The 27,273-nt window shown below is 45.5% G+C and overlaps 2 long non-coding RNA genes across 2 annotated transcripts in view; one reads left to right on the top strand and one right to left on the bottom strand.

Annotated features, from left to right (window-relative positions):
- Positions 1–27,273, bottom strand: part of LOC138583084 (uncharacterized) — a 237,047-nt gene that overhangs the window by 95,322 nt on the left and 114,452 nt on the right. The gene's annotated exons all lie outside the window — the stretch shown is intronic.
- On the top strand, positions 11,982–12,861 carry LOC138581930 (uncharacterized). Its single transcript, XR_011304882.1, has 3 exons — positions 11,982–12,193; positions 12,308–12,371; positions 12,690–12,861. It is a non-coding gene; the product is annotated as an uncharacterized lncRNA (long non-coding RNA).

Raw genomic sequence — 27,273 nt, 5'->3', positions numbered from 1 at the left:
TGCGCTTGCATCAATCAAGCCGATGGGATGAAAATTTCCAGGGTTTGATCTAGCTCTTTTCTTATGGGTAGGCACTATAATTGATTGTAGCCATGAATTAGGGACACATGATGAGGTAATAATCTCATCAAATTGGAGTTTTAACATCGGTGCCCATAGTTGCATGTTTTCATTTAACACACATGGCGGAATGCAATCAGGCCCTGGTCCTCTTGATTTGTTAAGTTTTGTAAGAGCCCAAGTGATGTCCTCTATAGACCACCCTTTGAAATTCTTGACTGAGTATTGTTCGAACTTAGACGTTAAGGTTGAACATTTTTGTGGTAAAGTGAATTTCTCCTTGTAATATTGAGTCCATGTTTCAGCACTTATGCTGGAAGTTTGCTCAGTCATTCTTGAGCGTTCATTCCCCCTTAGGAGGGCCCAGGTGGATCTCCTATCATTTGCACACAGTGCTCCTATCATTGTTTGATTCGTTGATAGGTTAGATAAGATAGGTTCTATGGTTTTTTATGTGATTGTGATATTTGTTGAGAATCTTACGTTTTACATTTTGATGTTCAGATTCATGTAATCCCATTTTTAGCAAGTGAGCAATCTCGTAGGTTTTTTGTTTTTTTAGGGTTGCAATTCTTAAAACTAACAAGTCGCCAACTGGGGGCTTTACTTTTTCTTTTAATGCAAGTTTTGCAAGATGTGTGAGGGCTAGTATAATGATGCTTGGATATTGGGTTGATAAGCTAATCCCCTTTATGGTGCACTCCTTTTCATTCATACAGTTTTTAGAAAGATTCTTGATCATTGTGTTTAGCTTTATGCATGTTTTAGTATTCCATCGTAAGGAGACGCCTGGCCTATCCTCACGGATGAAGATATTGAGTGGATCTTGGCTCAAATTTGAAATACTTAATTGAATTTCAATTTCAGTATATAATATACAATGATCACTCAGATCGATCTTAGCAATTTCCACTCCTGTACAACCAGATGCCAGTTCCACCATCACTGCAATGTAATCAATACATGATTTCCTGTTATTTCTAGTCCAAGTGAATATGTTCTCTTTTACGAGAAAGTGTAACAATCTCATATTCCATCGACTGAAAAAAAGTTGAAAAGATAGACCCCTTTTCCTATTAATCAATGATTGATTTTGTATGTGTATTTTATGTTCATTATTGGATGTTTGCAAGCAATTGGAGTTGAAGTCACCACCCAGAACTATTTTTATATCAGTCCATTTACACAAAACTTTGTTAAACAGGAGATCAAGCTCATTCATTAGTGATGTCATTGCAGTAGCTAGCGGATTGTAATACATTGATACCATCAGAACGCGCTCCACTTTGCATGTCCCTAGTTCAATTACAATCGCAATATAAGAGGAAGTAGAGCGTGTAAATAGCAAAGCATATACCAGGCCTATATTTACCAACATGGTGATTCCCCCTGATGGTCTCCCTTTAGAGACCTGTGTAGCAAGTGTTGAGTATGCTGCAAACCCTCTGATTTCGAGTTTGTTAACAGCCATCATCTCTTGACAAAGCACAATATCCACAATTTCATGGGGACTGTATCTAGATACCCATCTTTTCAAATTTATCAGCCCACAAGAATTCCATGACATCACTCGTAGACACTTTTTGCTACTACGAGCGCTCGGATGTAACTGTCTCCTTGTGTACCCCCATCAATACAGGTAACCAAGACCAATCCTTGGACACGGCGGAGATTGCAACTAATTGTTCCAAGATTGCCGTTTCCAATACAGGTTGTGCATTCGTTGGCAATAGTTGGTTATTTAAGGAGTGTTCAGTTGACAACCTAGTTTTGGAGTAGTCAATGATTCGATAAATTTTTTTGATTTGCTAGTTGCTGGTCTTGGTACTTAAGGTTGGTTCTTTGTTTTTTTTTGTTGATATTGTTAGTTCGTTTGGTTTTTTTCTAACGTGTTTGCGGCTGGAGTACATCAAATAATGGTCCCTGCATTTGCTCTGGTTCGGTTACATCTATTGTACTTGAACAATGCGTTGGATCAAGTTGTATAACAGTGTCATTTTGAATCATAATTTCTAGTGCCTCAGTTGTCTGAGAACCTACCCCAATTGTCATAATGGGCTTAATCAGCTGTTGCGCTCATAGAAGATGGCCGTCTGAGTTGAGAACTCTGTGCCGGGAGACGCCTTTCCCCTCAAATCCTGCTGTGGTGCGTCGCTGAATCCTGCTCTAACTACTTGCGTACACTGCCGAGAAGCCCAAGCGAGTATTAGGCTGGACCCCGCACCTTGCATCAGCCCTGCCACCGAGATTCAGCCTGGGGAAACCGGACCGTGAGCTGGCGCATCCCCGTCCCGCTCTTCTCTTCCAGAGACGTTTGCCTCTGACTCTGGGGATCTGAGGCCTGCTGTGGGGGAGGGGCACTGTGCTCGCGCGGTCTGTCCTCTCCCCCTCTCCCTTGGAGATTGCAGCGACCTGCGCGAGAACGCCAACCCAGCCTCCACGCTCACATCCATACCTGGACCCGGAGGTCCGTTCTGAACGTTGAGCGGTCTGCTCCGCTGCCCCTCCTGGGCGGCGTGCTGTTATCCTGCACCCCTGCGGGATCCAGACGGAGGACTTCTAGGCCAGTGGCCCTCTTGGGAGACGCTCCTGCCCTGTGGAGACTACGATGAGTCCCTGGGCCCCCTGATTACTCCGCCCGAAGTGACACTTGCTCCAGCCTCGGCTGCCTCCCTATCAGGCAGTACGGCCGGCATCCGTGTCCCTTATCGCCGGCGTCTGCGTGACTGGGGCCGCTCTTTCTCCTTCCCCCCGACATCTTCAGATACTTGGGGCTCCCGACCCCAATGCAACCCAGTGGGCGCTGCTGTGTGGACGTGGGGACCCTAGGCTATGGGTCCGGTCGTTCTACGTGCCGCTGGAATAAGGGCACATCATACCTACAACTGGACCTGAGGACTGAAATCTGTGCAGCCCCCGGCCTGGGTCACACTATTTAATGTTGAAATAACAGCATAGAGGACATTTCTGTGGGTCTACACCCTCCGCCCCTTGTGCCGTACACCTGCTGGGGGTCCGGGTCCCACAACCCAACAAATTGTAGGTGGTCGTGCGCTGGGTTGGTCCCCCACCACGGCGCGTGACACCCGGATCCTTCGCTTCACCTGCATGCCCTGTGATTGGCTGACCCTCGCTATGGCCGCCGTTCTGCCACCTGTTCCGGGGCGCCCTGCCTTCCCCCTAGCGATCCACAACTCCTCTGCTGGGACTCCCAGCAGTCTTGCTCTCTGACACACATGAAGTGGTCTCTCCCTAACCCACTGAACTACATCAGTGTCCAGGAGCGCTGCTTCCCTCACCCCTGCTGCGGACCATAGACCTCCGGCTCTTGGTATTCACCCAGCCTCACCATGACGGTCTACACCAGAGGATCCACCTGCTGAGCACTCGGTGCGTCCTTTTTGCCACTGGCCGGGGTAGTCCCCCCGGCTCCGTGCGCTGTCAGTCCACGGTGGACCAGCGACCCCACAACCTACTACAGACCTGCACGTCACCTTCATCCTGAGGGTCCCCGGGCGCTCGGAACGCCTCGAATAGCCCTTCAGACCACCTCCTGCGACCTTCCGCCCCGACCTGCCTTCACGCCTCTGCTGCCTCCCTGGGCCCCTGTGCTCGCCCCCCATCTGGCATCATGACTAAGGGAGCGGGAAAGAAACAGTGCCCGATCAACATGTTCACTAAGACCCCGCCGAGATCGGTGGAGGATCCGACTGAGCAGGAGCCGTCCAACTCGACGACCTCAGATCCTATAGACTCTCAGAAAATGATGGAGTACATCCGGGAGGGCTTCACCACGCTCCATAGTAAGGTAGATGACATGAATGGCACCATATCCTCCATCAAAGCTCATATTGAGAGGACCGACGGCCGGGTGGCTGAGATCGAGACAAGAGTAAGTGCCACCGAGGATGACCTGGGCTCCCTCAGGGCAGAGGTTTCCACACTCTGGCCGAATTCTCGAGGTCGAGAAAAAGAATGAGGACCTCGAATCGTGTTTGAGACGCAACAACCTCTGCATCATCAGAGTGCCAGAAGATGGCATTAAGGAACCTATGGAGGACTACGTTGAGCACACTCTATTAACACTGCTTGACTCCCCAAAGCTTTCTCCACAGTTCGCAATCGAGAGAGCCCATCGTACCCTAACTGCAAGGGCCAGACCGGGCGCACCTCCACGTCCCATCATAGCCAGGGTCCTAAATATCCGCGACCGTTGCGCCCTCCTCAGGGTGGCGAGAACCAAGGGTGAACTTCTACTAGGGGCTGCCAGGATCCATCTGTACCCGGACTTTTCAGTGGCTGTTCAACGGGAATGCAAAACCTTCCTGGCAGTGAAGGGGAGGCTGCGAGCCCTGGGGGTCAAATACTCCATGCTATACCCCGCCAAGTTGAGAATTGAACACTCCAACCAGGTGTACTTTTTAACAATCCCTGAGGAGGCCTCCAAGTTCATTGATGAACACTTCCCCGGCTGACCCTCTTCTAAAACGCATACTTGCTAACGTTATGTTCCTTGGTTGTTTGCTTATGGGTGGTGACATCTACTTTTCCCAGGAATGTGCAACTTATTAGTCAATGTGGGACGGGGCCATCTCTCACCTATGCAAGTTTCTACCTACATCACGCACGTCCTAGTGCTTAGACCATTCTCCATTATCCTAGAGGAGGCCTCCAGATTCATTGATGAACACTTCTCTGGTTAAAACCCCTCTCTGCAGCGCCTATTAACTACTGTTACATCACTCGGCTAATTGTTGCCCAATCCAGTAACCTCCCTGTTTTAGTTGCCTGGGAGACTATCCCGCCCAACCATGAGCAAATTGTTTCACTATTGTGTGACCGTGCCGTGCCCATCCACAAAAGGTCCTACCCAAGTTACGCACAACGTCATTGTTAGGCACCATGTTTATCCTTAAATTGCCCCCCAGTCCGGAGCATTGCCGCCAGGTCAGTCCGCAGGCCCCCCCGACGGTTTGGATTTGGTTACTTGGGTATGGGGTTGTCATTCCTCTGTTTGGGGGAGGGACGTGGGATGGGGTGGGACGTGTTGGGTGTTATGTTAAAAAAGGCTTGGCGTCCACAGAGGAGGTAGAGTATGAGGCATTACCAGACCAATGCTATTGCAAAGATAGTCGACCGGTGCATCGGCCACGTGGGTCACCACTCTGATAAATCTTAATTCCTAACGGATACCTCTGCACTGTTGACCGAGGATAACTTAAACTTTTATGAGTAGGAATGTGCGAGGACTGGGAAACTACAAGAAAATTAGACAATTGCAGCTTCAAGCCGAACGTCATGGGGTCAAAATCCTCTTTTTACAAGAAACACACGCTTATACTAAGCACTGTGAAAAGTTTGCCAAAATGGGGGCCCTCAAAGATCCTTTACTAACTACTCTACCCAAAGCCGTGGGGTTATGACCCTAATTCACAGGAGCCTTAAGTTCAATTCCATATCTTCACAGATCGACCCCCAGGGCAGATATGTGTTACTCCATGGTATCCTGCAGAATAGGGAGGTGGTTCTATTCAATATTTATGGCCCCAACATTAATGACCCAGAGTTTAACTTGCACCTTACGTCCCTTCTAGACAGCTTTCCCTTAATACCAATCCTCTGGGGAGGTGACTTTAATACGATATTCAACGTAAACCTGGATAGATCCGGTTCCAGACCCCGCCAACTCTCCAAAGCAGCCTACACTACATTGTCATCTCTTCCCCGCCTCGCACTTGTAGACGTATGGATGCTTCTTCTTTATCCTGACTCTCGCTCCTACTCCTTCTACTCATCGGTGCATGATTCCTATTCCCGAATTGATAGATGGCTAGTGTCTGACACACTTATAAGGAACGTGACTCGCCTAACGATTCTTCCCAGAACCCTCTCTGACCATTCACCAGTGACCATTACCCTCTGTTGATGCCCAGACCGCGACTGGATTAGACACTGGAGAATTAAACCTCACTCCCTCCTTGACCCAGCCTTCAGCTCTGAGTTGGAGACGGCCATTGAGGAGTTCTTTGAAAATCAACACTAACTCAGTGTCTTCGCAGGCCACCCTCTGAGAATCTTTTAAAGCCTATATTAAAGGTATTGCCCTATCCAAGGAAAATGGCATCCTGAGAACAATTCGAAGGGATATCGCGGAGAGCGAGGCCGCACTGTCCACCCTGGAAGCTCAGTGCTCGCTACACCAAACCTCTGAAATTCTAGCATCCATAGGCATGGAGCTCGACATGTTTCGCTCTCTTGCGAACTGTGAGCTAAGGTTCTTGGACAGCCCTGGCCTCGCTAAGAAATACGGTGAGGGCAAACGTCCAAGCCGCTTTCTGGCTAGGCTCCTCCACCGCGAGCTCGGTGCCCCACACATCCCTGGAGTGGAGAGACCCGAGGCTCCCTGGCCACGTCACCGCAAGATATCAACTCCGAATTCCAGTCCTACTACGAATCCTTATATCCCAATGCAGACAGTGTTCTGACACCGGAGATTGACTCTTATCTAGATAGCCTTCCCCTCTCAATCCTCTCCCCCAAAACCATCAGCTCTCTCGAGAGTCCATTCACTCCCGAGGAACTTTCAGACGCCATAGACTCGCTCTCATCAGGCAAATCCCCAGGCTCGGATGGCATCCCAATTGAATTCTACAAACATTTCAAATCGATCATACTTCCTCGCCGAAATGGCCCTTTGGGAGGAATCAGTCGAAGCAGGCAAATTCCCCCCTTCTCTCCGTGAAGCCACAATAACTGTTTTGCTTAAACCCGGCAAACCCCTCACCCAATGTGGCTCATACCGTTCACTTTCGCTTATTAATTGCAATTGCAATCTACGCCAAATCATTAGCCCTACGTCTGGCCCCATACATGCCACACATTATTTACCCTGACCAAGCAGGTTTTATTCCGGGACGCTCCACCTCCCTGAACTTGAGGTGACTCTTCAACATAATAAGTAGGATCAACGCAAATGTCCATGCAGTAGCTGACACACTCGATATGCAAAATGCATTTGACTCTGTTTCATGGAAGTACCTCTGGCGTGTTCTTGAAAAATGCAAGTTCGGCCCCTGTTTTCTCTCTTGGGTCAGGCTGCTATACTCCGACCCAGTTGCCAGGGTCCATACTGAAGATCGATGCTCTCCCCTTTTCCGAATTGCTTGAGGGACGAGGCAGGGCTGCCCCTTCTCTCCCCTGGTTTTCGCCATAGCGATGGAATCATTTGTGGACATGCTGCGCCAATCCCACGCACACAGAGGCTTGCGTACTGCTGGCTAGTCGGATATAGTCTCTCTATATGCTGATGATGCCCTTCTTTTCATCCGCTCCCCTGGCACCAATTTAGCTCCGATATTGGAAGATGTTATCCATTTTGGGCGCATTTCCGGACTCAAAGTGAACTGTTCTAAGTCCACCCTTTTCCCGCTCACTGACTGCACACGTCCCCCCCTGACACCCTGGGATTCACATGAGCCCAGATAAAGTTTACCTACCTTGGTATAGAAGTGGCTTGTCAGTTTGAACTGGTTTTCAAAGAAAATTATCAAAAATACCTCATGAGCCTTGCAGCTAAGACACTGGGCTGGAGCAGATTCCCGATTTCCCTGGCGGGCAGGATAGGGATACTAAAGATGGTGGTATTACCCCAGCTTCTGTATAGGTTCACCAACATCCCCCGGTGGCCAGGCGAGGGGTTCTTCCAAGCGTTGACTCGCACTCTTAACGCTTTTTTGTGGCACTCAGGCATGGTTCGACTTAAGCTCAGGACCTTGGCCACCCCAATGGTGGCTTTGGTGCCCCTGATTCCTCAAATACTGGCTGGTAGCGCAAATTCAATTCGCTTCGCATTGGTTCAACACATTGCATCCCCCTCCCCATGTCAGGCTCAAAAGGTTGACGATCAGCGAGCATGAGATTCGCTCCCTAGTTATCACACCCGTGCCGACAGTCCTGGACTCACTTGACCCAGTGGCTTGTACCTCCCTGGCTCTATCTAAGACGTGGAAATTACTAGGCACCGCCCATCCCTTTTATGGTAGCCTACCACTTTGGAACTTCCTTCCGGAGGTCCCGCATGTACCACTGCTCATTGTGCGCCGATGGGCTCAGGCCGGATATTAACTGCTCCGGGATATCTTTGAACAGGGCAGCTTTATCAAATGGTCAGACCTTCCCTTGTCTCTGAGACGGAAACCATCCGTATGGCTCCAGTACTTGTCCCTCCGGAAACTCCTTAAACGCAACTACCCCACTTTCCCAGCGATGCCACCAGATGATCCTGCATTTGCGGAGCTAGCTGCCCCCACTCCCACAAGGGGTAAAGTTTCCAGACTCTATACCCTGGTCTGAGCCAGATCTGCCCCTGCATTCACTAAATTGCGTCACGCATGGGAGGGCGACCTTGGGATGGAGATGACCGACGAACGATGGGCCCATATGTGTGCACGTATCCATGGGGTATCACTCAACTCCCATTTCAAGCTGATTCAGTTTAAAGTGCTTCACAGATATCACTATAGCCCGAATAGACTTCATCATGTATCAAATGACCTCTCCCCAAGATGCCCCAGATGTGGCTGTGATAATGCTGGCTATATTCACATGATCTGGTCCTGCCCCGTCTCGGCCAATTTTGGAGTGCAGTATGTTCTACCATGTCAACTGTTCTTGAACACCCATACACTCCATCCCCAATGAGATGTCTCTTCCACTACTTTCCCGAACTCCGCCGGAACTTCAAAAAAGCTGGCTGTCCTCTGCATGCTACTCGCAGTGCGCTCCATTTTACTCTGCTGGCTTCGACCTGCACCATCTACCCATGCGCAGTGGCTCAGGGCTGTCACATGGGCCTCAGATACTGAAGAATCCTGGGCTGTGCAACAGCCAACTCACTCAAAGCCCAGAGATAATTGGTCAAAGTTTCGGTCCTACATGTCTTCCACGGATGAGGCTTCAGACGCTGCATCTCCAGTTCCCTCCCCCTACCCCTCCCGCTCCGCCTCCTGAACTGCTGTCTTTTCAGCCCCGCACCCACTCTGTATGTATCCCCCTTGTGCATAATCTAGTTGTGAATTGGCTCTATGTATCTGTATTACCTGCACTGCCTCTGATTGTGCTTGTCTTGAATGTTGCTCACCTGTTTTTGTGCTGCCAAGCTAAATAAATACAAATTTAAAAAAGAAAAATAATGGGCTTACTTACCACTCCAGAAACTGCACATTGAAAAGGACCTGGAGTTGGACTTTGATGATCTTTTAGACATACATGCTCATGATGTTTCATTTCTGAGGCTAACCAGTCTACTTTAGATGATAGCAAATTTAGTAGAGTGGTTTGTAAGTCCGTTTTTCTTTTCGAATGTGTCAAAAATGTTAGTTAGACTATAGATTCCGGTGTTGATAGCAGTTAAAGTGATTTCATACATGAGGCTAGGGTGTTGGGTCAGCCCAAATGAGAGTCTTGGATTAGGGTTTACAAAAGACATGGGGGATCAAGCAGAAGAATGAAAAGTTGAGTTAGAAGATTCAGGGTATGAAGTGGGTGAGTGCAAAAGATTTAGAGGAGGCTTACTTTTCAGATCCTCTACTTGACGTTCACAAATTGTGTGGTCAGCAATTTTCTCAGATTTCTTGTTACATGTGAACAAGGCTTCAGTTGTAAGGGACTGTACTTAAGGTTTTGGAGGCATCATTGTAACTTGCACCGTATTTTTAAAAAATTCCTGAATAAAGAATTGGTAGTTGTATATTATCAATAGTGTGAATTTTTGCCTTTGCAATTAGCGGTAATGGTAATGGTATTTCCAAAGCGGTTCGAGCCATCGCAATTGTGTCTTTTTGATGAATCAGGGCATGCTGGCTCGTCTGTGTAGGGCATGCCAGTAGTTCAGCATCAGTTACATGTTGGTCGACGTTCGTGGATGGAATAGAAGCATGTACAATTGTATGTGGGCAGACTTGAAAAGAGTTAAATTGCTCAGTAGTGATATTCAGTTGTCTAGAGGTGGTAGCGCCCTTGCCAGATTAGCAGAACTGTCGTAATGTCACCCGTTAGCGATTTTGAGCGCTGGATTTTGTTTTTTCTGCGTCTATTGCTATGCTTTGTTTCTCGATCAGGTTCCTGGATTGAAGCTGTAAAAGGCTCTGTTAATCGACAGGCAAGAAGATTACCTGCATGTTGAGGCATTATTGTTGTATGGTTATAGAGTGGCATTTTGTTTGAACTTCCTGAGATTGAGGTAGCTGTTTACTGCTCAGGTAATCCTATAGGATCGTATTCATTTTTTCATAATTTTTGTCTTTAGTAGCAGTAGGATTAGGCATTTCTGCAATTTCTTTGTGGACTTTATCAATTTCTACAGTAACTCTTTTGTGTTCTCTCTCTGCATGTTGAACTAGGATTTTCATCATATTTTCTGAGCTCTGAGTCAGGTTCGCTTCCCAGTCTGATGCTAAATCCTGGTCTTCCTGATGACTAAGGTCCGGAAATATAAGTGTGCGTAAGCCTCTGGGGATAATTTCTTGTTTAAGATAGTTTTTCAGTGACACCTGTTCCCAATATTTATTAATTTCTTTTTTGCTTAAACGTTCAAGTTTGATACATTTTTGTACCAAAGTTTCTGTTTTTTGCATCCGGTTCTTGAAAGGGTTACTATCTGTTCCTCGTGGCGCAAACAGGGCAGCACTGTCCTCATCTCGATTTTTAAGATATTTGGCCATGTTCGTAAGTTATTCAAAAGGAGAAACCAATGTGGTTTAGTGCAGCACTCCCAAAGGGATAGAAAAGTAGTAGCTAGACCGGAAATAAGTCCCTAGTATGGGTGGTTGCGTACTACTTAAATAGTTGGTCTGAAACTGGATTGGACCAGGCGACATTTAGAATTCAAGAGAACAAGCAGCCTTTCGTTTGGCTCCCCTAACCAATTTCAATTCGGCATTTAGAATTCAAGTGGTTTAAGACTATTACTTGACACATGCACATATTCTGTTACAATGCTCACTAATCTGTCGGATTCTACTGGTTGACCTCACTGGAAATTACCTTAACTATTTGCATTTCATTTTAAGTACATTTTTGAGAACCTAATTTGGACTCTTTGCCGATAAACTTGTAGTACTCTCTCATACAATTAGAATCAACCTGGCACTGCAACCCATACATGCCCTTTTACCTGGGATCCCCCATGTCACTATTACTGTGCAATCACTTATGGTTTTGCTATACAAGCATAGAAAGTTTTGATTTGGGCGTCATCACTCTTGAACTGGCGCCACAGCCTTTGCATGCACGGAATAACTCCATGAAACTATACTAACGCAAAAGATCTTACTAAATATCTGTTGTATTTTGAATGATACGGGCATTTAAAAACTATATATACAGACTTTTTTTCCATAAACCATATGACTGACCAAAATGCCAGCCAGACAGCCGTTTTTTTGCATACACGTCTTTTTTAGGATAGAACACCTAATTATATACTTAGCAAACAACAATAATATCGAGGATATTACAGAACACGTTGTGCCCACTTTAACATTACTCTATTAAACTGCACTTCGAATTAGTACGTGCTATCTAAGTGAGGCACACCAGTTTCAGCACTCGTATAACATGTTACTTTGGGAATTATCCCAAATACATAAATGATGCAGCAGTAGCATTGAATATTTCTCTGCATATCCCAAAAAATGGTTGCAGTACCAGGTTTGCCTGTTTCTTCTCTCTAAAAACTTAAAGAACATGGCAGCCTTCGAGCTCGTACTCTGCACTTGGTTGCCTGGCAACCCTGATCACACTGGATCACATGACCGTGGGCCTTAAGGCCCAACTGCCAGGTGAATGGCTAAACCAGACAACACCCACATTCCTGGAGGCACACGACTCACGGACGTGCTGGAGACAGCACCAGAAACGCATTGAAGCGGCGAAAGTGAAGCAGCTACAAGTAAGCACCGGCGAACTTGCTTCTCCCTCTGTATATTACGGCAGAGTTTTGGGCAAGCCGACTAATGGGAGACCTATCTTTTGTGCTTTCTCCCAAAGTCAGACTTAGAAATTAAAACCGAATTGCAGCACGGAAACGGCAGTGCGTGACTTTTTGCAATATGCATTTAACCTGCAGCTGCTGGTAAGCACGAGTTCTCTTACCCAATACTCAGATTTGCATTGTACTTGGTAAAACCTATTTTCTGACATTTCAATTAATACACCTAGTAACTAGTGGCACATTTTCACTTCACAGTCAACTTTGGGAAAAAGAACAAGAAAATCAGCTAAGAGATTAGATGAAGGGACCACTTTAACAGGTATCATGCGCCTCTGATCTACTTTTTCTCTGTTGGATGTGGTCACGGCCGATTTCCAATATAACTAATTCTGTGCAAGGATATTTGAAGCCTCTAATATATTTTATTTTAAATGGAAAGTTGCGGACCGAAATTATTATGATTTTTTGATTTCTCTACCTGATGCATTTAATCAAATTTGCCAATCACACTGTACTCGGTACTAATTTATTTTCTTCTTCTCTTTCTTTCTTCTCCCCCCCACCCAAATCTTTTGGTCTCTCTCCTCGCACCTGTACTTGGTACGCATTGTACTAATATGATCAAATATGATGGTAGCATTTTCAATCTATTACGTGACAACTTTTACAATGCCACTTTACTCTGTTACAATGTATGTTAATAGTGAACTCTTACTATCACCCATCTAAACGCCCTGAGGACGGCCCAGAGAGGGCTGAAACATGTGTTGGCGTGACGTGTGATGCTTGTGAATAAACCTTTAAAACTACCTGACGGATATTATATTTACTTATACAGCTCCTTGTCACTTGTTTCTGTAAACAGAAATTGGATGTATATGCACCTATGTTAAAACCATCTCCAACATACATGTGGGGGTGAGCGCAACTCGTGAGACATTTCCTAATACATGTGTACACTCTTTTTGGAAGGGGTACCGGGAAAATTACCCTTCCTTGCCTCACTATTGCAGCTAACCACCTGGTCCAATCCAGTTTCAGACCAACTATTTAAGTAGTGCGCAACCACCCATACTAGGGACTTATTTCCGGTCTAGCTACTGCGTTCACACAAAGAGGTTGTTGCACAATGGAGATTCAAATTGTCTTGAAAACGATGGCAGGTTCAGTAGCTGGACAATCGCAGCAGGGATACTCATCCAAACAGCACTCAAACGAGCACTCTCACGATGCGTGTCGAGAGATTTTGCACTGGCGGAGAGTTGAGACATGAATCCATCAAAAGTCATGTCAGGTAGCAGTGGTGGCCTGCTACTATAGGTGGGGTGGGAAAGCGCCTCCTCACCTGAGTAGCATGCAGCACAAGTCCCTGTTTGATTTATTTTCATAGGGAACAAGGACTGTACTGCCTGCCTCTTAGAAGGGGCGCTTCCCTCCCTGCACTTTTATTTTTTCATTTTTATGCACCAGCTCTCATTATGCTGCACTAGCAATAGAATATAAAATATATCTTTCCCCGGCCGCTGTAATAATTTAAAATGTAATCAAATCTTGCTACTATTTCTTTTTATACCTGCAAATATTACGTTCCAGAAATTGAGAGATTAAAAATAAAATCTCTGCATCAGGTAATGTTCGATCACACCATGGTTTAGAAAAATGTTAGATTTCTACGACTAAAACTCATACATTGTGCACATAAAAAGAAAGATTTGGACTGTTTCTTTAACTTCAGGGCAAGATGGGCATTTGCCTGTTGAAGTATTGGACCACCGTGCTTTGAATGCACCAACAGGTAGAGTTCCCAATCTCACTTGGATATATGGGGAACTTTGGAATGGTTTAGTCAATATCAGATACTTCCCATACCATAAACTGCCTTATTAAACATATAGGTTTGTCCTGTTGAGAGGCTTAAACACTCGTCCAATGTTCTTGCTAGGGCTCAGTCTTCGAATGTTTTAATTACTCATCTAAACCCTGTATCTATGTCAAGATGCAACATTTGTGCATGACCAAGGGTGCTTCTTGGCATGTAAATGATATCTTTAGGCACACTTACTTTGAAATCCTCTTACTCTCCAGCTTCAGTCCTGGTCATGGACTGTAAAACATATATGCATAAACGAGCTTCTACTGTGACTTCTCGTGGCTGTGACAGTTTATGACAGATGGGCGACAATCACTTTACTTATTGCAAAAATGGTTTTGTTGTTCGGCAAGAGTGTTCGGTCTAAGCACTGCTGAACTACCCAGATATGAACCACCGGAGGACGATCTAGTGTGATCAAAACATATACATGTAGTAGTGTGTGAACGTTATCCAGGCCGACAAATGATAATGTGGATGAATGAAGATACATTCTGACAAACAAAATAATTTGGGGAATAAGTAAAATGATTGTCACTTCATCTGGCATAAACTGTCCCAGCCACGAGAAGTCACAGCAGAAGCGTGCTTATGCATAGTGCTTCTTGGCATGCACAAACTGAAAACAGTTCCATCATTTTTTCCCGGTGTGGAGAAGCAGTGCAAGTTTTGTGAAACACAGTGGTGGTCGGGCAGTGTCTCTTGCTATTGAGGTCTGCATGGCACAATCATTAACAGCAGCGGCATATGAGGCAGAGGTTTGGGGTGTGTGTAACATTGAGGGTTTAAACATTAAACAAAATGCTACACGTGAGAATCTTTTCTGTTCATTGCATTTGAGTCTTGTGTGGATTGTATTGAGCCTTTTGTTGCTGGAGTATTGCATATGAAATTACATGTCGGAACAATATAATTGCTACAATTACATCTGTCTATATTGTGTCAATGTACAAGAATATGTGAGTCAGAAGAGTAATATTGCTCGTCTGACCTTAGGGCAAGGAAGTGCCTACTTGGACCACTGTTGCAGGCACAGTGGGTTCGTTCCCTACGCAGTGTACCTTTTGTCAATCAACTTTGTATCCACCTTGAGAGTTGGAATTTATTTTAAAAGGGTTTGGATAACCAGAATGGAGTACCTAAGACTACAGTTACTGTCCTTGTGAAGTAAAATATCGGCCATCACACAATGCAACTTTGCCATGAATCAAGACACCTTTTCTTGAGGTTAAGTGACCTCTGCTTGATTTGTTTCTTGTTTCCCCATCGCCAATATACCTAAACAGAATGTAATTACACCTCTCCCCTCTCTTCATGGTGTGGTGCTAGGCAGAAATCCGTCTGCCACGGCAAATGTTTTTGCCCAAGTTTAGCGCATGAAGATGTAAAATAAGCAGACTGGTGTCACATGCCATGCAGCTAATCTCAAGAGGAGAAAAGGTGAGCAAGGGGATTCAAATTCAACTCCACATTTATGGCCGTGTTTCAAACCCCCTTGCCATCCAATTCCATATTTATATTACATTGCTTATGCTATTTGCATTCGTATTCGTAACGTCAAAGCTTAATCTGTAAAAGGCAGAAATTAAAACAGATATGAACTACATTTCTTGATAAAATAATCAAGCCATTGGCAATACAGTAAATTAGTCGTCTTTTGGAGGTGAACACTCTCGCTGCTTCTCAACCAACGCTGTCAAGATAAAGCCAGGAGAAGCATAGAAGAGCACCAACTTATACCCATGTGCCTCAATGCGCTCTGCCATATCCAGGTCTCTAAAGCCCTCACTTGCACAACCTTGGATTGTCAAAATGAAATCAATGTGTGCCTTTGACTGAGCACTCGTGAAAGCAGGGTTTGAAATAGCACCTATGCGAAATTCTTTTTGGGATGGCCCTTGCATTTTATTTTTACTGTATTATTACTGTTTAATATTCTTTATTAAGATTCTCAAGAGGGGTAAGAACAGCATAATCAAAGTCATACAGATAACCGTATAGACAAAGAATGTTCATAGATAATATGAACAACAGTTGAGCAAAACTGTCAAATGGTGCTGGGAAGAGAAAACGGTCAGATTAGAAACGTCAAGTCCCAGCCAACTCTGTATCTAAAATACAAAAGAATAAATCATAGACAAACAGGGGAGCACACATGGGAACGAACACGAAAACCAGAGGAAGGAAGGGAAGGAAAGGAGCATATAACATTGAAGCATTATGAACTCAGAAGTTAAGGCATAAATCAGCAATGGTAAACGTGCAATTAAGTTTGAGGAAAAATAGATGGTGCACATTAAAGGATGATTTAAGTACCATGGTTGGTAAGGCTGACGTGATCCAAGTAGTGAATTCAAAAAGCCAATTTTGCATTATATTTGGGAATAGTATCAAGTTAAGTGGCCGTACATTGTTCCCTTCTCTGCATATGACATATGTTGTTCCACCATCCTTTAACAGAGACATTTTGGAGTTTTTTTCCAATTGATAGTGACAAGCTTGAGGGCAAGAGCAATGAAGAGGTCAAAGAGTTTAGCTGATTCCTGTAGATCAATAGTAACAATGGCAAGACTACCCAGAAAAATATTCAGAAACGAGAGGGGAATATTGACATCAGAAATTAAGTAAAGGAATTGCCACATTTCTTTCCAGAACTTGAGAACATGAAGGCAGTCATAAAACTTAAGTTTATAGGAGGCTGAAGCATGACCACAAGACCAACACTTGGATAGTTTCAACTGAGTGATAAAGGCTCTACGAGTGAAAAAATACAAATGTTGCGTGATGTTAACAGTGGTGGAGACACCCTTAATCTTTGCAAATAGTAGAGACCAAGTTTTATCACCCAAAGTAGCACCAAAGTTGAATTCCCAATTGGAATGCATAGACCATTTGGAGGTAAGGTGAGCCGTAATACACAAGACTTTGTCAAATTTAGCCACAGGTGAAACATAAGCCATGGTTAAGAGCAGAAGTCTAGAGGCATCAGATAAAAGAATGCAGTTCGGTGAGCTGAGCAAAGCATCCAAACACGTATTGACCAATTTGATGTAAAAATTGAAGTCCGAATTGGGAATGGGAAACTGAAATTTTAGCTGTTGAAATGATAAAGGGGAGCCATTATCAATATACTGGTAGAAAAATCTGATGCCTTTACTTAACCACGACTTGTGGTGAAGAACCCTGCCATTAATAGTAATAGCTGTATTATGCCACAAAAATGGAGAGAGGTTCTTGGTAGGGGATCTGCAATAGGGGAAGAGAAACATTCTTAAGGCCGAAGTAGAAGCCTTAATGGGGTCTGATAATGCAAAGGAGATATGACTGAAGATGTAAATTAAATCAGAGATGGTATATGGGAGTACAAGATTCTTTTCCAGTATACACCAGGAAGGGGTGTGAGAGGGAGGAGAAGAGGTGAACCAGCAACTAGTCTGTCTGAGTAAGAAGGCAGAGTGATAGAGTTTAAAGTTGGGAAATAGACCCCCCCCCACCCACCCAACCATACAATACAAGGCTCTTAATTTCCTAATAGCAATTCTTTTGCATTTCTCCAACCCCCAAACAAAATTTAGAAGGATAGAATTAACAGACTTAAAAAATGCAGAAGGTAGTGGGGGTTTGTGTAGTTGCAGAAAATATAGAATAATAGGAGACAGCATCATCTTAATGGCATCAAGGCGGCCCCACCAGTATCAGTAAAGGGGTGACCAATTCAATGTGAGTTCTTTGAGTCTATTGATTAAGGACACAACGCTAATTTTAACAGTGTCAGCCACAGTAGAAGAAAATCGCAGACCTAAATAATTGATTGAGTTCTGACACCATTTAAATCCAAATGCCTCTAAATCATGTTTAACGGAAAAGGAGTTAAGGGGGAGAATTGGGTACTTATCGCTGTTAAGTTTATAAACGGAGATCAAGGAAAACTGATGTAGCCTGTCTAGTAAGAAAGGAAGATGGAGCTGGGGATTTTTAATATGAATCAAGATATCATGAGCATACGCAGTGATTTTTGTCCTCGAAGTGCCATGTGGGATTCCAGGATTGTTTACGTCAGATCTAATGAGTTCTAACAGAGGATGTAGAGAATAGGAGAGAGAGGGCAGCCCTGTCTGGTGCCTCTTAGTAAGGGGAAGAAGTATGAGGGTAGGTCATTAATACAGACAGAGTATTTAGGGGAGGAATAGAGAGGTTTTGTAAGCAAAATAAAATTTTCCCCACACCCATGACACTGTAAAGTTTGAAACATAAAATCACAGTTGACCCGATCAAAGGCTTTTTCAGCATCAAGTGCAATAGTGGCATACCCTAGACAGTCTTTATTGTCCTGAGATACTAAGTGTAGAGCATTTAGCAGAAGCCTGGCATTCGCAGATATGTTCCTACCCTTGAGGTAACCAACTTGATCAGACTTGATCAGGGTGGGAAGAGAAGATTCGATCCTGATGGTTAAAACTTTTGCAAAAATGTTGCTTTCTGCATTGATGAGTGGGATTGGGCTATAATTTTTGGGAAGATTAGGGTCTTTGTCGGCCCTGGGAAAAAGAATAAGAAGTGCTTTGGAAAAGGACCAAGACGAAACTTACTGAGAAGCAAAATAAGAAACAAGTGTCTTTAATCTGGGTGAAAGATAACTAGAAAAGTGATTAAAAAATTCAATAGAGAGCCCATCAGGGCCTGGGGCCTTCCCTTTGCCTAATCCCATAATAGCACGGTTGATCTCAAAAAGTGTGATCTCTCCCTCTAAATGGGTGAGATCTGTTTGAGGATATGATGCTGTACTAATTTTATTCAGAAAAGAGTCAATAAGAGTATGAGAAATGGAGGTGTATGGGGTGTATAACTCAGAGTAAAATTGTTTAAAACAGTTGAGCATGTCGTCCGGGTTAGTCCTAAGAGTGCCAGATTTATCTTTGATGTGCGATTTAAGTCTTAGTTACTTAACTGTAACTGTATTTCTCGAGCATTGGTATCTTTCATAGATTTACATGCTTGAATATTCCCCGTCGTCAGACCGGGAATCCTCTGGGATTTAAAAATAATTATATATATACATTATTTCCATAGTAAAAAGCAATGAGAATTGCCCATTATGTCCAATGAGACATTCACTTGTGTAGTCCCTCCACCTCACTTTGGTCCTTTATGACCCCAAACAATGACGTGGCAGGGTTTAAGCTCCACCCCAGGCAGCCATCTTCATATTTTGAGCCGTATGTAAACTACATATAGGATGACTGCCAGCCTTGGAGCAGTCTCTCAGGGGAGGTGGGCGGGCACATGTGATTCTATGAAAGATACCAATGCTGGAGAAATACAAGTACAGGTAAGTAACTAAGGGGCTGATTCATGGAATTATTCGCGACGAGAAATGGGGATTTGTGCGCCATTCTGCCTGCAAATCCCCATTTGTTAAACAGGGATTTGCGGACAGAATGGCGCACAAATCCCCGTTTTTCGGAGCAAATAATTCCATGAATCAGCCCCTAAGACTTCTCCAGCATTGGATCTTTCATAGATTCCCATGCTTGAATAGAATACCAAGCAGTTAAGCATGTCCAAAATGGGTTACACCCTGAAGGTTAAAGGGATGGTCTAGTAAAAATGTTTATTTAAAAAATAGATAGGCCACATAAAAAAAAATATACTAGCATCCTCCGTTTTAAAACTTCCTATGTAAAATTTTGAGCTATTCAAGCTCAAAATTCGAAAAAGCAAGCACAGGGGCGCAGCCATTTTGTGAAATGGAGGCCCTCCTGTGCTGGCTTTTGCTTTTGCGGCACTAATGAAGGAAAAGCCAGCCAGCTGTAGTAAACAAAGTCTACCGCTGGGTGGCTTTCCCTTCATTAGTGCCGGGACTCGGAGGACGCGGACCGGAGACCAGAGCAGGAAAGCTGCAGCTGAATCTCGGTAAGTGCAAAGTGATAGCCACAGCAGGCAGAAACACACGCGGTTGTGTTGGAAAACGCTGCGGTTTTAAAACCGCAGCGTTTTCCAACACAATAACGTTGTATTTATGTTTGCGGTCGCTTCAAAAGCGACCGCAAACATAAATACAACGTTTTTAAAGCTGCGGTTTTATTTCTAAGTTTTCCGGGCTCCTCCAGCCCGGAAAACTTAGAAAAAAAAACGCAGCTAGTGCTTATTTTTTGTAAATAAAATAAATAGCACTTACCGAGATTCAGCTGCAGCTTTCCTGCTCTGGTCTCCGGTCCGCGTCCTCCGAGTCCCGGCACTAATGAAGGGAAAGCCACCCAGCGGTAGACTTTGTTTACTACAGCTGGCTGGCTTTTCCTTCATTAGTGTCGCAAAAGCAAAAGCCAGCACAGGAGGGCCTCCATTTCACAAAATGGCGGCGCCCCTGTGCTTGCTTTTTCGAATTTTGAGCTTGAATAGCTCAAAACTTTACATAGGAAGTTTTAAAACGGAGGATGCTAGTATATTTTTTTTTATGTGGCCTATCTATTTTTTAAATAAAATTTTTTACTAGACCATCCCTTTAATTTTCAGTATACCTAGAGTCTAGCAACTCATTTAAGCCACATCTGCTAGGGAAGGTAGTCTCTCTACAAATCTCTTTTATTGCTACTCCTGCATGGAAAGCTACCAAAGCTGCTCTTCCCCTGGTGGAGTGAGCTGTAGGAGGTCGACTGAGCGGGTCACTTTTAGACTGATGGCAATGGCTTATGCAGTTTGCCACCCAGCATGAGAGGCTTTGTTTAGAAATATATTGTCCCTTCGTGCAACCTGAGAATTCCACAAAAAGCCTTGGAGAAGCACGGAACTCCTTGGTTCTTTGAATGTAAAATTTGAGGACTTGCACAGCTAGTGAGTGCAGCGCTCTTTCTGCCATTGAAGTATGGTTGCTGAAAAAAGTAGGGAGCACAGTACGCTCCGAGAGTGTCCTTTCCGAAACTACTTAAAATTGAGGATGTGTCATGAGGATGACATGGTTCTTCTGGAATAAGGTGAATGGCGGTTCCGACGAGAGGGCTTGCAGTTCCCTGATTCTTCTAGCTGATGTGATGGCCATTAGAAAAGCAACTTTCCAGGAAAGGAATTTTAGGTCACATTTATGGATGGGTTCATAGGGTGACTCCATGAGTGTCGACAGAACTGTGTTTAGGCTCCAAGAGGGCACCGGTTCTGGCATTGGTGGAAAAGTATGTGGCAATCCCTTGAGAAAATGTTTAATCGCTGGATTGGTAAATAATGATGCTTGACTAGGGTTTGTTGTATAAGCCGGTATGGCGGATAGATGTACTTTAATGGAGAACAAGGATAGCCCCGTTCTTGCCAGGGGTAGTAAATTTGGTAAGACTTGCTCCACTGCTGTAGTAAGCAGATCTATATGTGAATTTTCACACCATTTAGTGAAAAGGGTCCACTTCTGAACATATGTGGTCCGTGTGGACGGAGCTCTATATGCTTTATGATGTCCCAGCATTCCGAAGGAAGCGTTAGGTTAGCTAATTCTCGCTGTTCAGGAACCATGATTTGAGCGACAGGCTTGCTGGGTTGTGGTGGAGAACCTTGTAGTTCTGTTGCATCAGCAAATTCTGATGCGCTCTGAGGCGAATTGATGACCCTTGGGAGAGGTGCTGGAGGGTCGTGTACCACACTTGTTGAGCTCATTCCAGAGCTATGAGTATCATCTTGCACGGTTGCTCCTCCGCTCTGCGTAGCACTCGTGTTATCAACGGGTGGGTGGAAAAGCATACAGGAACTGGCCCGTCCAGGTTATTGAGAATGCGTCCCCCAGTGATACAGCCTCTGGGTATCTTGAGGCGAAGAGGTGGCATTTCTTGTTGTCGCTGATGGCAAAGATATTGATCTCCGGTTGTCCCACATGCGGAATATCAGTTGAGTCTCCTCCTTGTCTAGTTCCCATTCATGGGAGGTTGTGTAATCCCTGGTCAATTTGTCCACTAGGACATTGTCTACTCCTGGCTGGTGTTCTGATTTTACTTGGGCCTTGTGCTGTAACACCCATGTCCATAACTTCTGTGCTTCCTTGGATAGCATCTCTGATCTTGTGCCTCCCTGCTTATTGGTATAATGCATGGAGGTTGTGTTGTCCATCTGAATAGTGACTACTCGCCCTGCTATTACAGGTAAGAAGGCTTTCAGTGCCCAGCGGATTGCTCTGAGTTCCATGACATTGATGTGTAGTCGAGACTCTTGGGTTGACCACGTGCCCTTTGTCTGTAGTTCTGCCAAGTGTGCTCCCCAGCCTGACAGGGACGTGTCAGTTCTGAGAAGAAGCGCAGACATGGGAGTTTGAAATGGCATTCTCTGTGACAGATTTTGTAGTGTGCCCCACCATTAAAGTGCTTTCTGGAAGGTTGGTGGAAGTTGGATGACATCTTCCCATGACCGTGTGCTTGGGCCCATTGGTGGTCCAGAGTCTCTTGTATTGGCCTCATCCATAGTCTGCAGTTGGGTATGAGATATATACATGAGGACATCATGCCCAGGAGCGATTTGAAAGATTGTACCGTGGTTGTTGTACTGTCGAGGAACCATGAACTTAGTTGCAGCATCGTGGATACTCTGTCTGCAGAGGGTCGTACCGTGGGGATGCAGGTGTTCAACTCTGCTCCCAGGAAGAGAGCTCTCTTGGCAGGTACTGGGCAGGATTTGGCTTTGTTTATGGAAAATCCTAGGTCTTTCAGGAGATTGTCTTTTCAGCCGCTGCACTTGCGAGGTTGCACAAACGTGCCTTTATTAACCAATCATCTAAATAGGGAAAAACCTCCATTCCTGAGCGTCTGAGGTTTGCCAGGCACTTGGTGACGACTCTTGGTGCCGACCTTAGGCCAAAGGGCAGAACTCGGAATTGGGAATGTGCATCTCCCACTGAGAACCTGAGAAATCTTCTGTGTGCTGGGTGGATGGGGATATGGAAGTATGCGTCTTCCAAATCCAGGGTTGCTAGAAAGTCGTTTTTGTTTAGCCATGGGAGAACATTTTGTAAGGAGGTCATTTTGAATTTGATGCGCTTGACAAATTTGTTTAGCGCCCTTAGGTCCAACATAGGTCACCACTTGCCGTTCTTTTTACTGATCAGGAAGAACCGGGAATAGAAACCTTTTACCCTTTATTTACTGGGACTGGTTCTATTGCTGCTTTTTGGACCAGTTTGCAAATTTCTATTTTGATATGTTTCATCAAATGCGTTTTGCGCGGTTGAGGCGGGAGGGAGGGGGGTTGGTCAACAAATTCGACTGTGTGTCCCTTGCGTATAACTTGTAGCACCCAGTTGTCTGATATGTTTCGCCAATGGTGGTAATGTTGGCTTATCCTTCCTCCCACCGGGGTGTGCTGTGGGAGGAATGGGTATGGATTGTCAGTTCTGTTTAGATTGAGTTTTGGCGTGGTTCGAGCCGCGTCTGCTTCTTTGGGTATTGAATCTGGCCGTGGACTGGTGGTATTTATTGTCTTGAAAGGTACTGCCTTGCATTCTCTGACCATAGGTCTGTTGTAACCTCTGAATCTGGAGAATGAGCCCTGAGAAGACTGAAAAGTGCATCCGTCCTTGTCTTTGAGTGAGCTGATAGCTCTGCCTGTTGGATCCGATTTAATGCCTTTAAGATGATCATCAATCTTTTGGCCAAAAAGGTAATGTATGGCGAGGGGCATATCTAAAATGTGTGCTTTAACTTCTGGTCTGAAATTGGTTGCTTTCCTCCAAGCCTGAGGACCGTTCCGTGGGCCATTTGCCGAAAACCTAATTTGGCCACGTCTACCGCTGCATCGATCATGTGATCGGAGGTGGCTTCCCCCTCAGTTATTATAGCCTTTTCTTCCTCTTGAAACTCATCTGGTAGGTGTTTGGTTAATTTTGATATACGAAGCCAGAGTTCTCGGTCAAATCGAGCTGTCATAGCTAGAGCATTACCTGCTCTGATGGTTAGAGAAGCTGATGACGAGACCTTTCTGTCCATGTCTTCAAGTTTTCGTCCTTTCTTGTTAGGTGGCACTGTCAGCAGTGATGAGGGGTTTGCTAGTTTCTTTCTTGCCGCGACTGTGATGACTGAGTCGGGTTTTGTGTGTCCTCTTAAACATAGAGGGGCTGTGTCTTGGGCCCTATATTCTTTCTCTGGTTGTGATACCGGAGTGGATGTAGACAGAGGTGTAGAAAGGATTCTTACGCCTGCATCCCAGACTGTGTCTAAAAGAGGGATAGTAGTGACAGTTCTTCTTGGCTTATCCCTGTGTTCGTATAGGACTGAAGTTACCTGAATTTTTAAAAGGTCTGCTGCCTTGCCAATAATAGTGTGAAAGGATACTAGTTGATGCGGTGGTGAAGTTTCCCCTGGGGTTGGTTTCTCTATTACATACTCATCCCATTCACTATGTGTGTCTGGGTAGTGTGTGATCTCTCCTTCCTCTGGTTCCTCTGTGTCCATGAAGTCTCTGAATGGGTCCTCCTGCCAATCTGAAATTGATGCAGTTGAGGGTACTATAGTTGGATCCCTTGCAGGCGAGATTCTCCTCGGATCTTGGAGGTGAGACTCTTGTCGGTGAAGCACTGCGTGACAGTGGTCTGTCCCTGGGCCTGTGAAGAGGTTCAGGGGAGTGTGGGCATTTACAGGCTCTACTACTGTTGGGAGAACCTCTCAGCGTACTGTAACGTGGTGACTTGTCTCTTTGTGAAGATCTTGTGCTCCTTGAGCTTGCCGATGCATTTCTATTGAGCTCATCTATGATTCTTTGCATGGATTCCATCAGCATAGGATCATATGGGTCTGTGAGGTCCTCAGTGGTAGGGTGCCATGGTGGACTATTCTCTTTTGGGGTATAAATGGGTTGTTCCCCCATGACTTCAGTGTCAGAGAATTCCTCTTGCACAATGATATCTGGTAAATCTCCTTGATTGGTGATAATTGTATTATTACAGGTTCTTCCTGTCCTCCTGTAGTGGTTGGAGTTGTGTCTTTACCCTTATTTGCACTATCCTCCGTGGGCGGTGTTGTTGCCATTGACGGAATGCCCGTGGACGGCTTTTATGTCTTTTCTGGCTTGTTTTTCCCTGTCGACGTTGGTGACGATGGTTTCGTCGATGACGACGACTGTTGCTTCGCCAAGGATTTTTTTTTAAAATACTTTTTATTATTTTATAAACGACACTCCAAACATTACAAATAATGAGGACATCCGTGTTTCAGTTTCATACCATTATATTACAGATTAAGCTTTTTGGTCCTCCCCCCTCCCGCCCCTTTAACTTGAGCCCCTACTTCCATATCAGCGTACTGCTTATCTACAGGCATATCTACTTCCAGTATTTCTTCTGTGTCATTATCACTATGGTCAGCCTGGGAGGGTCCCACCATCGAGGCCACCAATTGTCTCTATGCTGTTAGGGGTCCCACCTCCCCCCCTACTGGCTGCTTCATACCAGGCAGCCCTTTCGGCTTCCGCCCACTTCATGAGGCCCGCCCACCCCATCTCAATTCTAGGCCGTTGGGCTGCTTTCCAGCACATTGCGATTCTCGTTTGGCCAGGATGTAGGCCAGGTCTTTCATCTTACTAATGTGCTTCAGGTTGCGTGGTCTGGTAAAACCCCCAAGCATGCAGGCCCAGGCAGACTCCACCTACAGCGTAATCCCTTTTCCCACTAAGCGTATCTTCAACTCTGTCCAAAACCTTCCCACCTCCGGGCAAGCCCAAAACATGTGTAGCATCCCAGCTTCCCCCTCCACGCACCGAGGGCATTTCTGTGCCACCGGGCCTCCAAACCTAGCGATTTTGCTGGGGGTCATGCATGCTCTAGAAGTGACATATAATTGAATCTGCTGAAGCCTCGCCTTTCGGGACACCTTCTTGTGATACCTTTGTGCTCTGTCCCATTGCCCCTCCGACATGGGTTCTCCCACCGCCTCTTCCCAGTCTCGCCTCATTTGCAGTAATTCCTTTCCCACCCTAGTCCCCAGAAGCTCATATAGGTGAGATATTTCGTGCCCACCCTCCAAGATATCATATGCATCGGGTTGTTCCGCAAGCACTGCATCAGGCCACCTTTCTCGCACCCGTTTAATAATTCTGGAATAAGTAATATGTTGGCCTTTATACACCCCAGTGCCCTCCATTAGCCTCTGAAAGTCCACTGCCACCCTCTCCTGCCATATGTCTCCAAGGGTAGCCAGGCCCATCGGTTCCTAGTATCTATGGTCCCCTTTTATCATTTGGGAGTCCTCACCGCATAGCGTCACTAGCGGCACCTGCAGGGAGAATGGGGCTGGGTTTCCTACAATTTTCCATGCTCTGCACCACATTTCCCAACCAAGCATCAACAGTCTCGCCATTCCTAGTATCTTTGCTTTAGGCAACCACACTGTCTCTCTGAGGAAGAAGGGAGCAGGGTCCCTACAGAACAGTCTGGCTTCAGCCGTTTCTTCTTCAGACAACCACCTGGCCACATACTGCAGCTGTCCCGCCAGGTAGTATAACTCAAAATTCGGCAGGTTTATGCCTCCCCCCCCCCCGGTCACATGAGTTTTGTAGTTTCCAGAGGGCCACCCTGTTCCTGGAATTGTGCCATATGAAACCCCTGCACAAGCTGTGGAGTTTAACAAAAAAGCATTTGGGGATTACATAGGGGATGTTCACGAAAAAGTGTAACAATCTAGGTAGGACCACCATCTTAATCAGAGCCGCTCTACCCATCATGGCCAGGGGCAATCTGGACCAAAATCCCATGCTATTCTTAATACCTTCAACTGCCTTTTCCGTATTGTGTTTGTGTTTCTCTCCCGCCGTGTGGTATATATCAATGCCTAAGTATCGGAACGTCTTGGTTCACCAGGGTATTGGCAAGACCGGTAGTCTCCCCGGTAGGACACGCCTGTACTTCCCCAGGGGGAACATGCTAGATTTTTTGGGATTACTGCTATCCCCGAGAGGGTGGCGTATCGTTCCATCACCTCCAGGACATATTGTAGGTTTTCAGCCCGCCGTATGGATCCCTATCTCCCCGTATTGTTGTCTGAGGCAGACTGCCAGTGGTTCCAACGCAAGGATATACAGCATGGGTGACCAGGGGCAACCCTGTCTAGTGCCCCTGCTGAGTTGCCATTTATCTGAGATTGTGGCGCCTGTTTTGACACTTACAATTGGGGAGCTGTATAACATTTTGACCCACCTCTGATACCCCGGCCCCACCCCATATTCTCTCAGAGCCGCCAGCAGCCAGGGCCATCTCACTGAGTCGAAGGCCTTAATGGCATCCAGCGAGACAATTACCAGTTCGCCGGGGTCCTTTTCTGTTTGGTCGATGATGTGGTGAAGTCTCCTATGATTGTCGGTTATGTTCCTGCCAGGAACGTACCCTGTTTGGTCGGGG

The sequence above is a fragment of the Ambystoma mexicanum genome, chromosome 3q, assembly GCF_040938575.1.
Source record: "Ambystoma mexicanum isolate Mex_15411 chromosome 3q, UKY_AmexF1_1, whole genome shotgun sequence".
In the NCBI taxonomy this organism is placed as follows: Eukaryota; Metazoa; Chordata; class Amphibia; order Caudata; family Ambystomatidae; genus Ambystoma; species Ambystoma mexicanum.
The sequence above is the reverse complement of the archived record's forward strand: the minus strand, read 5'-3'. Positions and strand labels throughout refer to the sequence as shown.